The 13,743-nt window shown below is 40.6% G+C and overlaps 1 protein-coding gene and 1 pseudogene across 20 annotated transcripts in view; one reads left to right on the top strand and one right to left on the bottom strand.

Moving 5' to 3' along the window:
• STK39 (serine/threonine kinase 39) overlaps positions 1-13,743 on the top strand; it is a 320,679-nt gene that overhangs the window by 156,931 nt on the left and 150,005 nt on the right. The gene's annotated exons all lie outside the window — the stretch shown is intronic.
• On the bottom strand, positions 9,348-11,291 carry LOC147378482 (tudor domain-containing protein 10 pseudogene; annotated as a pseudogene). The gene has a single exon (XR_015147216.1). The product of XR_015147216.1 is annotated as a tudor domain-containing protein 10 pseudogene (transcript).

Below are 13,743 nucleotides of genomic sequence, written 5' to 3'. Positions count from 1 at the left end.
GATGTCTTTCAACCCTCCTGTAATGACTATTTATTTCTTACCAGTGTTTGGAGGGAACAGGGCAGGTTTGTTTGTTTCTGTTGGAATTGAGCATGGTGCAAGGTCTGACATCACATGTTACATTTAAACTTCCAAGAAGCTTAGAAAATACAGAATAATATAAAAGGGGAATTCAAGTAAATACTGAAAACTTCCCTTTGAATTTATAAAGGGAAAATCACTAATTTTTGGAGTGAATTTTTCTTATTTTAGAGTATATTTTCCCCTTACTGTGTGCATCTGAGAAATAAAATGAGTATCCCAATAATGGGATCCTACCTTAAGCATAGATTATACTGCATTTCTGGGTTCAAAGAAAGTGAAGACAATTATATAAGGATCCAAAAACAGGGGAAAAGAAACAGCTGGAGGTTGAAAGGTAGGTGGGTGTGACCTGTGAGGGTGAATGACTGTATTAACTCTGCAGCAACAAGGGAAGAGAGCTAACCCATGTTTGTTTAGCCTGTGCACTGAGTTTAATTTATTTTGAAGTTTGACAACTAAAAGTTGAGCCCAGGACTCTTGAATTTAGCTGATAAACTCCTGACTTGGAAGATGGGTAAAATGTAGTTGGTGCCTCTTGATTTCTGGTAGAAGCAAACACAAATACTCTTTGAAGGAACACTTTCCTCCAAATCAAAATAAAACATTAAAAATAAGTAATTTAGCTGCCACCCCAAAGAAATTCAGATATGGGAATTATATTATGCTTTCTATTTAAAAAGACTGTATATGAAATATTTAAAGAAATAGAAAATAGAATCCTGAAAAGGAACAAACAAAATATCAAAAATGATCAGCAGATCTGAAAAATAAACATATTTTAGATATGAATTTTATAACTGTTAAAGTAAGAGAAATAAAAATCATTAGTGGAAGGTCTTAGATGAAAAAATTTTTGAAAATTAGACACAGATGAAAAAACAACTGGTAAACTGAAGAAATTACCAAGAATGCAACACAGGCAGATAGAAAGATGAAAATAATCAGACAGAGAGGTTAATAATTCTGCATTTAAGTGCTTTACAGAGGCCCACAAACACGTATATGCCACACACAAAGTATCCGTTCAATTCAGTTCAGTTGCTCAGTCGTGTCCGACTCTTTGCGACCCCATGAATCGCAGCATGCCAGGCCTCCCTGTCCATCACCAACTCCCGGAGTTCACTCAAACTCAGGTCCATCGAGTCAGTGATGCCGTCCAGCCATCTCATCCTCTGTCGTCCCCTTCTCCTCCTGTCCCCAATCCCTCCCAGCATCAGAGTCTTTTCCAATGACTCAACTCTTCACATGAGGTAGCCAAAGTATTGGAGTTTCAGCTTTAGCATCAGTCCTTCCAATGAACACCCAGGACTGATCTCCTTTAAGATGGACTGGTTGGACCTCCTTACCGTCCAAGGGACTCTCAAGAGCCTTCTCCAACACCACAATTCAAAAGCATCAATTCTTCGGCGCTCAGCCTTCTTCACAGTCCAACTCTCACATCCATACATGACCATTGGAAAAACCATAGCCTTGACTAGACGGACCTTTGTTGGCAAAGTAATGTCTCTGCTTTTTAATATGCTGTCTAGGTTCATCATAACTTTCCTTCCAAGGAATAAGCATCTTTTAATTTGATGGCTGCAATCACCATCTGTAGTGATTTTGGAGCCCAGAAAAATAAAGTCTGACACTGTTTCCACTGTTTCCTCATCTATTTGCCATGAAATGATGGGACCAGATGCCATGATCTTTTTCTTTAAGCCAACTTTTTCACTCTCCTCTTTCACTTTCATCAAGAGGGTCTTTAGTTCTTCTTCACTTTTTGCCATAAGAGTGGTGTCATCTGCATATCTGAGGTTATTGATATTTCTCCCGGCAATCTTGATTCCAGCTTGTGTTTCTTCCAGTCCAGCGTTTCTCATGATGTACTCTGTATATAAGTTAAATAAACAGGGTGACAATATACAGCCTTGACGTACTCCTTTTCCTATTTGGAACCAGTCTGTTGTTTCATGTCCCATTCAAACTGTTGCTTCCTGACCTGCATACAGATTTCTCAAGAGGCAGGTCAGGTAGTCTGGTATTCCCATCTCTTTCAGAATTTTCCACAGTTTATTGTGATCCACACAGTCGAAGGCTTTGGCATAGTCAATAAAGCAGAGATAGATGTTTTTCTGAAACTCCCTTGCTTTTTCCATGATCCAGCGGATGGTGGCAATTTGATCTCTGGTTCCTCTGCCTTTTCTAAAACCAGCTTGAATATCTGGAAGTTCACGGTTCACATATTGCTGAAGCCTGGCATGGAGAATTTTGAGCATTACTTTACTAGCGTGTGAGATGAGCACAATTGTGCGGTAGTTTGAGCATTCTTTGGCATTGCCTTTCTTTGGGATTGGAATGAAAACTGACCTTTTCCAGTCCTGTGGCCACTGCTGAATTTTCCAAATTTGCTGGCATATTGAGTGCAGCACTTTCACGGCATCATCTTCCAGGATTTCAAATAGCTCAACTGGAATTCCATCACCTCCACTAGCTTTGTTCGTAGTGATGCTTTCTAAGGCCCATTTGACTTCTCATTCCAGGATGTCTGGCTCTAGGTCAGTGATCACACCATCATGATTATCTGGGTTGTGAAGATTTTTTTTGTGTGTAGTTCTTCTGTGTATTCTTGCCACCTCATACTATCTTCTGCTTCTGTTAGGTCCATACCATTACTGTCCTTTATCGAGCCCATCTTTGTATGAAATGTTCCCTTGGTATCTCTAATTTTCTTGGAGAGATCTCTAGTCTTGCCCATTCTGTTGTTTTCCTCTATTTCTTTGCATTGATCGCTGAGGAAGGCTTTCTTATCTCTGCTTTCTATTCTTTGGAGCTCTGCATTCAGATGCTTATATCTTTCCTTTTCTCCTTTGCTTTTCGCTTCTCTTCTTTTCACAGCTATTTGTAAGGCCTCCTCAGACTGCCATTTTTCTTTTTTGCATTTCTTTTCCATGGGGATGGTCTTGATCCCTGTCTTCTGTACAATGTCACGAGCCTCTGTCTATAGTTCATCAGGCACTCTGTCTATCAGATCTAGTCCCTTAAATCTATTTCTCACTTCCACTGTATAATCGTAAGGGATTTGATTTAGGTCATACCTGAATGGTCTAGTGGTTTTCCCTACTTTCTTCAATTTAAGTCTGAATTTGGCAATGAGAAGTTCATGATCTGAGCCACAGTCAGCTCCCAGTCTTGTTTTTGCTGACTGTATAGAGCTTCTCCATCTTTGGCTGCAAAGAACATAATCAATCTGATTTCAATGTTGACCATCTGGTGATGTCCATGTGTAGAATCTTCTCTCGTGTTATTGGAAGAGGGTATTTACTATGACCAGTGAGTTCTCTTGTCAAAACTCTATTAGCCTTTGCCCTGCTTCTTTCTGTAATCCAAGGCCAAATTTGCCTGTTACTCCAGGTGTTTCTTGACTTCATACTTTTGCATTCCAGTCCCCTGTAATGAAAAGGACATCTTTTTTGGGTTTTAGTTCAATACACAAAGTATAGTTATCCCTAATGTCTTTTAGGACAGATGCTTTCTTCTTTTAAGTAGGCAGGTAAGTGAGGTGAGTCATCATTCTGGAAAGCTCCAGATTCCTAAAACCTTTCAGAAGATTTTCCTATAGGAGGTTCAGTCCAAGACCCATGGGTTCTTAAAAAACTGATTCATCGTGTTGTGAAATGATTCATCTGGGAATTAAAATGAGAAAAAAGCCAAGTGTAGAATATCTGACAATAAGACCTGAGGTTAAAATCGTAGTCACTTCTGATGTTCTGTTTAATTGCCCTGAAGTTAACTAATGGTTATTTTTAAGATATTTTGTCAGCTGTGCCATTAATGCTGAGTAGATGTATATGGTAAAATAACTGAGATAATTTTTTTATGTTTACGGCTGTGTTACTGTGAAGCAACTGCCCTTCTCCAGATGATCCATCTGTTGTCAAAACAGTAGATTATCAAAAAATGGTTCTTTAATTTTTCTGAGTGAGTTTTGTATTATGTATTTATTCCATGTAATTCTGGATTATAGTTTAAGCTTCAACCTAGATGTAACTTAATCTGGATATAGTTTGTTCTTCTGAGTGTTAGTTCTAACATATGTATAGCTCTCGGAGAGGAAGTACTGGTAACAGCAATAATAGTAACACGAATCATAACCATGATAGCTAATCTCTGTTGAGCTTAATTTAGGCAAATACTGTGCTAAGTGCCTGACTGATATTTTCTCATTGTATCATTACAAAATCCTTACAAGGCCGGTACTATTCTGTCTCCATATTGCAGATGAGAGACTGAGGTGCATAGAATGTAAGTAATTTATGGGGAGTCTGACAGCTGTTAAAGTGTAAGTGTAGGGATGTGTATAGAGGCAGTCTGACTCTAAAGCTGATGCTTAAAAATAGTGTTCATTCCTGCCTCCACATTATATGTTGTTACTTTACAAATATATTGGCGTCAGGATCTATTACTCTTTTCAAGGTCTGTACACTAAGACTGCACGGCAACACTGCCTTCCATGAAACCATCATTGTTCTTTAGAGGAAGATGCAATTCTTATCTTGAATTTCAGTGCTAGCCTAAGGTTCTGGAATCAGCACAGCCCTTCAGTAGGGCCCGGCCGATTACATTTCTCCCAGAATTGGAGTCATTACTCACACAAAGTTTTGCCCTTTTGGTTATGAAGCCTGCAAATCCTGGCTTTAAAAATCTCAATTAAATGTGATCATCTCCACACAATCCCTCTCCAACATGACTGGTATTTCTTGTAGATATAAGCTCCTCAAAGAAATGGCGTTTGCTTATTTAAAATTTTCCCTTTCATTTTCCAGGTTTTACAGCTGCACTCTGTCAGCTTAAGCTTGCATTTGAAATTGACTTTAAAAGCCCAGATTCCCTTTTCCAAGACTTCTTATTTCTAAGCCAATTAGATAACATCATACTGTGGGGATTTTCTGAAGTGTGCCCACTGAAACAAGGCAGCCACCTGCCTTTCTGAGGTCTAATCTGCTGGCTTTCATTGTTTCGTAAGATGACTTCAGGGTACCGACACGGTCTGGAGCTGTGTGCAGATTGCTCAATCGTTGAGTTATGTTGTCCCTAGTGGAGCCTAGGCCACATGTTGTTCCTACTGAATATCAGGTTGCAGGAGAGCATGGGAAGCGGTCTGAAGTTCTTCGGAATCACTAGGGTGGACTGAGTTCCCTTTCATTCTCATACTAATGAGTTTTCTGGAAGTTATAATGAAGGAGCACTTTGAACATCCAACCTACGTAACCTCTGCCAGAGTCACCTTTTTAAAATCGTTTTTCATATGTTGTTTATCTGCCCAGTGTGAACACACAGTCCCAGTTTTCACCCGTTTTAATGCAGAAAGGCAACATGTTATACGGTTCTTTATCTTGGGTTTTTTCACTGAATTTATTCCCATGTGTGTATACAACTTCCCCATCCTTTTGTATTGCTACCTAATATTCTTTTACAAGACATATGATTCATTTATCCAGTTCCCGATTATTGGAAATCTGGATGCTTGCAAACTTTTGCCATACAAACATCGTTTCATTAATTTTTTGTGTATACATGTCATGTTTGCATGTATTTTAAGTTTTTCTGTAGGCTAAATACTCAGAAATACAGGGTCAGAGGGTGTATGTGTATATATCGTGGGTAGATATCACCCAGTCATCTTCTAAATCATTGTGGTTTTTAAAACTCTCATCTCTCATTACTCTGCAGTCAGGATGCTAGGCTTCAGCTAAACTAATTAGTGGTCCTGGTAAATAGGATAAAGATTTTCACCTGTTTCCTAACTTTCTCAAAACATCCTTTCGTTCTGTTCCTTCCACTCTGAGGCCTGAGTTCAGCTGCTCAGTCATGTCTGACTCTTTGTGACCTGGTGGACTGCAGCATGCCAGGCTTGCCTGTCCTTTACTATCTCCTGGAGCTTGCTCAAACTCATGTCCATTGAGTTGGTGATGCCATCCAACCATCTCATCCTCTGTCACCCTCTTCTCCTTCCACTCTACACCTTCACAAATCCTTCCCAAACACTCAGGAAACCCTTCTCTCTTATGGGCTCACAGTTGCACAGTTTGCCGTTGCTCTTCTTTTCTGATTTATGGCATGTGCACACTCGACTCCCTTTTGAAGCTCCATCTTATGCTGCTTGCAACTGAATTGCTTCTTTTGCAAAGTCTGACCTTTCCAGCCAGATTATCAGCAGGTTGAGGGTTCTTAGCTTTCATTTTCACATTTTGTGTACTTCTTACTGCCTAGGACAGTGCTCTGCACATTGTGGGCTTCTTTTCTAAGCTTCTGACAAAAACAGATACAGTGTTTCAGTTAAAAGCTAATAACATCTGCTTTTTATGAGAAAAAAATGAAAAGCGCCAGATGTAGAAAAACTCCCTGACCTGTCACTGCCCAGTGATAACTACTCTTGACGTGTTGTTACACATCCATCCTGCTTATGAATAAATATACAGATAGATGTGATGTACCGTTTTACACATGACCTCACACTATTCCAGTGATGAAGTACCTTGGTTTTCTTCAATAAAAAATTTGTATCTTCTCCCATGTCAGCTGGTAGCATTCTAATTGTTAACAGCTGTATCGTAGTTTCTACACGCACACAGCTTAGTTCATTTAAGCAGTACTGAACTGATGGACACTTGTGGCTTGTAGTTTTCTCTCTGGGTCAATGCATCTGTCAGTACTAGTGTGATGATCTCTTGAGATAAGGTAAAGTCTTGGAAATGAAAGAACTGCATTAAAGCATGGATATACCTTATGGGATCTAAATAATTACCTTTAGAAGAGAAGAAAATTTAAAGCAGTGTTGAATATTTTCCTAGACACCTGTCAAATTCTAATAGTTAGCTGTGGCCTTCAGTACAGCATTCAGTCATCAAAAAGTATCATGAAATATTAGACATAAATCAAAGGAAAAAAATCTCAAAGAGGTACTCCAGGAGAAACAACCTTTGCATGTATTTGTGAGTGTACAAATGAATCATTGCTCTCTGCCTTTCTTCCTGCTGGGCAGTGAGTACCTGTCTTTCTCCTTCCATAAACTATTTAGGGAAGCTTGTCTAATTTAGAATATCATAAAAGCATTTTCTCTCCTGTCAAGGTACAGAGAGGAGCAGTGTTTTCTGTTTCTTGGAGAACAGTTTGCTTAGGAAAGTACACAATCTGATGAAAGAGGCTGCAGCTGTGGGCTATTTTGAAGCTTACTTGAAAACACTTTGGTATGTTTATTTCTTTACTACTCCACTTGATTTCAGAAAAGATTGAGATATTTTGCAAAGATGCAAACAATTGACCAGATAAAATTTATTTGGTAGATGACTAAAAGGAGGTAAAGGGAAAGTGAGGGTAAGAAAATACATAGAAAGCCAAGAGTAAGGTTAGTTCACGAAATACACACAAGATGAAATTGCCATCTTTGAAGTTCTAGAAGAGTTGCACGTGGGCAGTTTGGTATGGTTCAGTCACAAGATTAAGTCCTGTGTACTCACTCCAGTTGGCCTCAGATTTGGCCTTGAGCTGGCACGTTGGGTTGTAACCTCATCTTATTATGATTAGAACACAACCCTCCTACTCAGAAGAAGTTCAGATGTTACTGATTTGGGGGCCCAAGTGACAGTGCACCTAGAGAAGAGACTTACGCAGTGTGAATTCATGAAGTAGAATTTCCCATCTGGAAAGGCCTTTAGGAGGTCATCCGGTTCTCCCTCCTTAGGATGGTGTGAGGCCTTGCAGATGTGTCGTGCTCTTAAGGGGGCTCTGCGGGGCGCCGAGTCTGCACACGACCAGAAACTTCAGCCAGTTGCTTCTGCTCTCCAAGCCACAGTTTCTTTGTGTACCAAACAGGAGTGAGGGCTGGTTCTTACCTCATGGGATCGCCATGAGGATTAAGTGAGATGATGCTAGAGGGGGAGGTGTAAATCAGAACAGTGAGACCCCACCTGGTGCCCAGGAGGATGGCTGTAACCAGGAAGACTGATGCAACAAGCTTTAGTGAGGATGTGGGGCCATTGGAAGCCTCAGACGCTCCTGATGGGCATGTAAAATGGGCAGCTGCTTCGGGAAATCCTCAGAACTTAACACATGATCCAGAAATGCCACTCAGATATGTGGTGAGGAGAAAACACCAGAACTTGTACACAAATGTTCATGGCAGCATTATTCTTAAGTGCCCAAATTGGAAACAACCCAAATGTCATCAGCTAATGAATGGAAAAAAGGGCAGTGTACTGCATGTTTCTGTTTAGGTGAAATGCCCAGAAAAGGCAAGTGATTCGAGACAGAAAGTAGATGAGTGATTGTCTAGGACTGGAGGCTGTGCAGGAAATAGGGAATAACTGCTACTGGACATGGAGTTTCTTTGGGGGGTGATAACATTTGCCTAAAATTGATTGTGGTGATGGTTGCTCTATGACTTATACTTTTTAAATAGATGAATTGTGTCATAGGTGAATTATATCTAAAGAGAAGGAAATGGCAACCCACTGCAGTATTCTTGCCTGGAGAATGCCATGGACAGAGGAGCCTGGCAGGCTACAGTCGATGGGGTCACAAGAGTCAGATATGACTTAGTGACTAAACCACCACCAAAGCTATATGTATATGGCCACATGCACACACACACAGGATAATGCACAGCAAAGTTCTTAGTGTAGTGAAATAAGCCGTATACTAGGTAAATACTCAATAAAGGTAGGCTTTTCTTTTTCGAACAAGTGATGAAACTGTTTGAAACACCTTATCCTGGATCGGGTGGCTCCCCGGCCTAACCCAGAGCCCAGTTCTCCTAGAAGTAAATCAGAGTTCTCTCCTTCTACAGGAGAGCAGCTGTAGAGGCCCTGTGGCTCCATCTAACATGGTCTTGGATTATTTTGACTTCAGATGACTTTCATTTGGCCTTGAACCTTGCCACTGTAAAAAGACTTTTGAGTTTCCCAATTGTGGATGCAATATAAACCTTGAAAGAGTCAGCAAATTTTTCAATTAGCCATGATGAACTGCTTGAATTGATTCATGGCTCTGTCTGCTATTGACTTTTCAGAGACTGATTAGCCTGCCTCAGAGTTTCCAGGCTCTCAGCTTTTTAACTTTTTCTCCATGCAGGCTGTCTTTGGCCATTTCACTTTCCAAACTTCTCTCTCAAAATACGCTGGGCAATCAAAAGCATTGGAGGTTTCTCCATCGTCTCTCAAGGTTTCTTGGTAACAAGTAGAGTCGGTATAAAATGAAATTTTGGTTTCCTATTACAGTTTTTTTTAATGTTTATATCACTTTTTTAAGTTTTTTTTTTTTTTTTGGCCTCTGCATCTGGATATTGCCAAGTCATTGTGACATGAAGAAATTATGAAGCTTGTTATCAACCTGATATTCTCAATCCAGTGAAATTTTTCTTTGTGTGTGAAGCATGCTAACATTTATTCACCAAGCTGATAGATCAGGGTTTAGATGCTCCCTACCTGATTCTACAATGGGATGCCAGGAAAATAAAGCAATGGGCCTCTCCATTCTCCAGAATCTGTCAGGGCAACTTAGATTATGCTCTAGGGGTACAAAGAAGAGACAGGAGAGAATACACTGGCCACATCAGACTTTCAACCTCATGGAAGCCTCCCTGTTTGGTTCAGATGTTCGCGGTGAAGACACATTGAGAAGTGAGCCAGGGGAAGGCAAAGGGAAATCCAATCAGTTCTAGGCACCACTGTGACCTTTTTCACCCCCAGGACCTCAAGAGTAAAAGGGCAGGGCAGGCAGAACCTAGATGGGAGAGGGAACTTGCTGATTGTAGCCACGTCACTTAAACTCTTCAGACTTCAAGATGTGCAACTCCCAAGTTCAAAGCACTGGTGGTTTTCCCTTCAAGGATGCGCTGGGTAACCTGATTCAAACTCAAAATACCTTTCTCCAGCATGAATGGCTAAGTAGGGTGGAAGTGGGGGGATGGTCCAGAAGTCGTCACTGTCCAGGCTGTGCAGGGACTGCACCAGGATGGTGGCTGACTGGCCAAAATCCACGAATATGACCACTGCCCAGGAGTCCACATGGTCCAGCACCCTGCACCTGTTCTAAGCTCGTCCCTAATCGCCCAGGTGGTACTCGCCAGACCGGGGGTCCTGTGATGTACTGCCAAGTCGTGCAGGTAGGTCTGCTGCTGCTCCGCCTCGGCCAGGGCGCTGAACAGGGCCTGCATGTTCTGCTGCAGAGTCTCGGTGATGTGCATGGCCCAGAAGAAGGGGGTTTGAGGGACAGTACTGGTCACCAGCAGCCCCACCTCCCTGCTGATGCTGGGGATGGTGGCCAGCCAGCCCAGGTCTCGGAAACATTCCCTCAGGAACAGCACCAAGAAGGACCCTCTCATTTCCATGGGAACTGCAGAGAAGCTTGTCTTGGGTTTCTCTGTCTCACAGGGCTCAACAGAAGCCTTAGGAGTGAGCTGTGGACAAGCAGTGGTTCTGGCAAATCTTTGAGCAGAGGGCGTCTCCGAAATCGGCAGTGCATGGGGCCGCTCAGTCACGGCAGGGATCCTCTTGGGAGACCTGTTGTCAGGATTCACGTACAGCTTTCGTTTGTGGCAGTGCTTCCCATTCGGTACCTGGATTGCAAGTGCAGTCTGTGCACAGAGCCCAGATCTATGAACGCGAAGCGTGTGCAGCCATTCTGGACTCTGTGGACAGGGAGAGGGCTGAAGTCCTTTAGAAGGCATTGGATTTCCTCCTCAGAATATTATGTGTGTATATATATTCTTCTCATATTCTTTTCTGTTATGGTTTATTATAGGATATTGACTATTGTTCCCCATGCTGTACAGTAGGGTTTTGTTATTTATCCATTCTATATATATTGGGTTGGCCACAAAGTTCCTTTGGGTTTTTCTGTAATATCTTACGTAAGAATCTGAATGAACTTTGTGGCCAACCCGGTAATAGTTTGCATCTGCTAATTCCAAACTCCCAATCCATCACTCCGCCACCTGCCATCCACCTTGGCAGCCACAAGTCTGTGCTGTATGTCTGTGAGCCAGTTTCTGTTTTGTAAGTAAGTTCACCTGTGTCGTAGTTTCGATCCCACATATAAGTGATGTCATGTGGTATTTGTCTTTCTCCTTCTGACTTATTTCATCTACTGTCATATCCATGTTGCTGCAAATGGTCTACTGAGAACGTGTCCTTGATGGTATCCCAGTCAGGAGTACAAGGCATATCCACCCCTCAGGTTCAGCATCTGGGAGGCAGCAGGCCCACAGTCTTGTTGCCATGATAAACTAGCCAAGATAGCATGTGATGAAGTCCAATAGGTGTAGTTTCAAAATCACCTTGTGATAGGTGGAGATTTCTAATCTTCCTGTAAGAGGAAATAAAAGATACTAGATAACAATGATTGTGCAGACCTTGAATGAGAAAATTCAAGTGTACCTTGAGTGTATACTTAACAGTTGTCCTTTCTCATGCCCTCTTTCCTTTGCAACAAATATTTATTTCGATTATTAAAATAAGTGCACTTGATAAAAAAGATCAAACATTTGTTGATGCTTACAATGTGCTAGCCACTATTCTAGGTTGGGATACTTGAAGAGTAAAGATGAATAAATCTGGTGAGGACTTCGGGTTGTCTTACACAGTTGTTTCAATTACTCTACATGAATTTTGAGAAAGGGTTAGTGTTAGCTTGCTGTGAGACTTCCAATAAATATTATAATTCAGCTTTGATGAGGCTCTTATTTTTGAGACTCTTATCCATTGTACCTATTTGCACAGCTCTTGTAGGTGTTGGAGACAGGTTTGTAAAATGAAAAGCATACAGGAAGAACTCAGTAAATGCTGAATTTAGCACCTTTATTGACCATGATTCTATTGCATATTGCAAAGCAGAATCATTGGACATAAATTCTGGCATAAATTCAAGCATTTACTGACTGTATGACTTCTTTCATTCTACTGCTCTTGGTTGGATATCTAAAGTGTGCCAGTTAGGGTCCAAGGTTCTGGAATTCAGGGATCAACAAGCTGGGCAATGTGTCTGTTCTGTGGAACCTACATAAGGAGGACTCCTCTGTGAAGAGGATCTGAAAATGCATGTGATTTAGTGAAAATGTGGTATAGACACATGAATACTTATGTGCGTGTATATTTTTGGAAGGAGTATTTCTGTTTCAGATAGATATGGAAGAATTTTTGTGTCATTAAAAAGCAGTCAGCAATGATGTAGTGGGCTTCCCTTATAGCTCAGTTGGTAAAGCATTTGCCTGCAATGTGGGAGACTTGGGTTCAATTCCTGGGTCAGGAAGTTCTCCTGGAGAAGGAAATGGCAACCTACTCTAATATTCTTGCCTGGAGAATCCCATGTACAGAGGAGCCTGGCAGGCCACAGTTCATGGGATCACAAGAGTTGGACATGACTTAGCGTTACTTTCTTTCTCTCTTTAATGATGTAGTAGAATGCTAACATTTTCAAAGACGTTATCTCTGGTTGCATTGTATCACCTGGATAGTTTCGAGTGCTGGAGAAATGGTCTACTTGGTGGTACTTGTCAACTTTAACCCAGGCTGGTGTTAGGAAACCAAGCTTAGTAGGTCAAGGACACAGAGGCATGTGTTAAGACATGGTCCTACAATAATAAGTTTATAGCTTGTTCTCTCTCCCTTGTGGTCATTTGGGGCACAGTTATATCCTTTGCAAGATTTTTTCTATGCTCACTGATTCAACAAAGATATTTATAAGAGTATAATTCAGAATTTAAATATAGAAAAGTTCTCATAAGGGAGTTTATCTTTAATTCAGACATTGTATCATTAATACTTTAAATCTCATTATAACATTATAACCTGAGTGCCACATCTTTCTTCTTGTATGGAGACTTTAGAGAACAGTTCTGGCCTGATGCCATCTTCATCCACTCATTTATTAACTGTGTTCATAATGATGAGCTCACATATCCAAAAATAGTCATATCAGGCTGGATGTTTCTAAGAAAATTGGTAAGTCTGTGGCAGGTTTTAAAACTCCTTGTATTTGGATAGAGTCTACAGTGATTCATTTTCTGGGGGTTCTTGAGGCTGAGGACATGCCCAATTTTTGTTTTTTTCTGGAGTAGAATTCATGACCAAGCAGCCTTTTTTGAACACCTGCTAAATCTGGAAGCACTGGACTAAAAACGTTTTATACATGTCGTCTCCTTTGTCCTCATTATAACCTAATGAGGTAGGTGTTGTGACTCAGTTTTGCCGGTGAAGAGAGGGACCTTTAGGGTGAGTATTGATATCCAGTGAGTGGTTGGGTTGGAACTAAGCCTCAAATCTGTCTGATACAAAAGCCCTTTGGTTGGCAACTGCTATGTTGTGCTGTCACCTAGTGGAAAAATACTAATTTCATCTTTGTTCTTTTCTTTATTTCCCAAATTTTCTATAATGTGAATCAATTTTATATTCCAATAATCTCAACCAATATCATTAAAATGTGTATTGTAGTGAAATTAGATTAAAAAACATTCTTCTCTGTGATGTGAAAAATATAAAACTACATGAATCTTAATATTATAACCCTATATTTAACAGTTAGATAATATAATTAATGTTTAAAATAAAACATAGTAGATACACATTAAGGTTTCTGCTTCAGTTATTTTTCTTGGGAAAATAGCATTTATTGATTAAAGAG

Source organism: Bos grunniens, chromosome 2 (assembly GCF_055505025.1).
Source record: "Bos grunniens cultivar Pamir isolate PY7600 chromosome 2, Bosgru_T2T1.0, whole genome shotgun sequence".
NCBI classification, from domain to species: Eukaryota; Metazoa; Chordata; class Mammalia; order Artiodactyla; family Bovidae; genus Bos; species Bos grunniens.
Note: the sequence above shows the minus strand (reverse complement) of the source record. Positions and strands in the feature narration are given on the sequence as shown.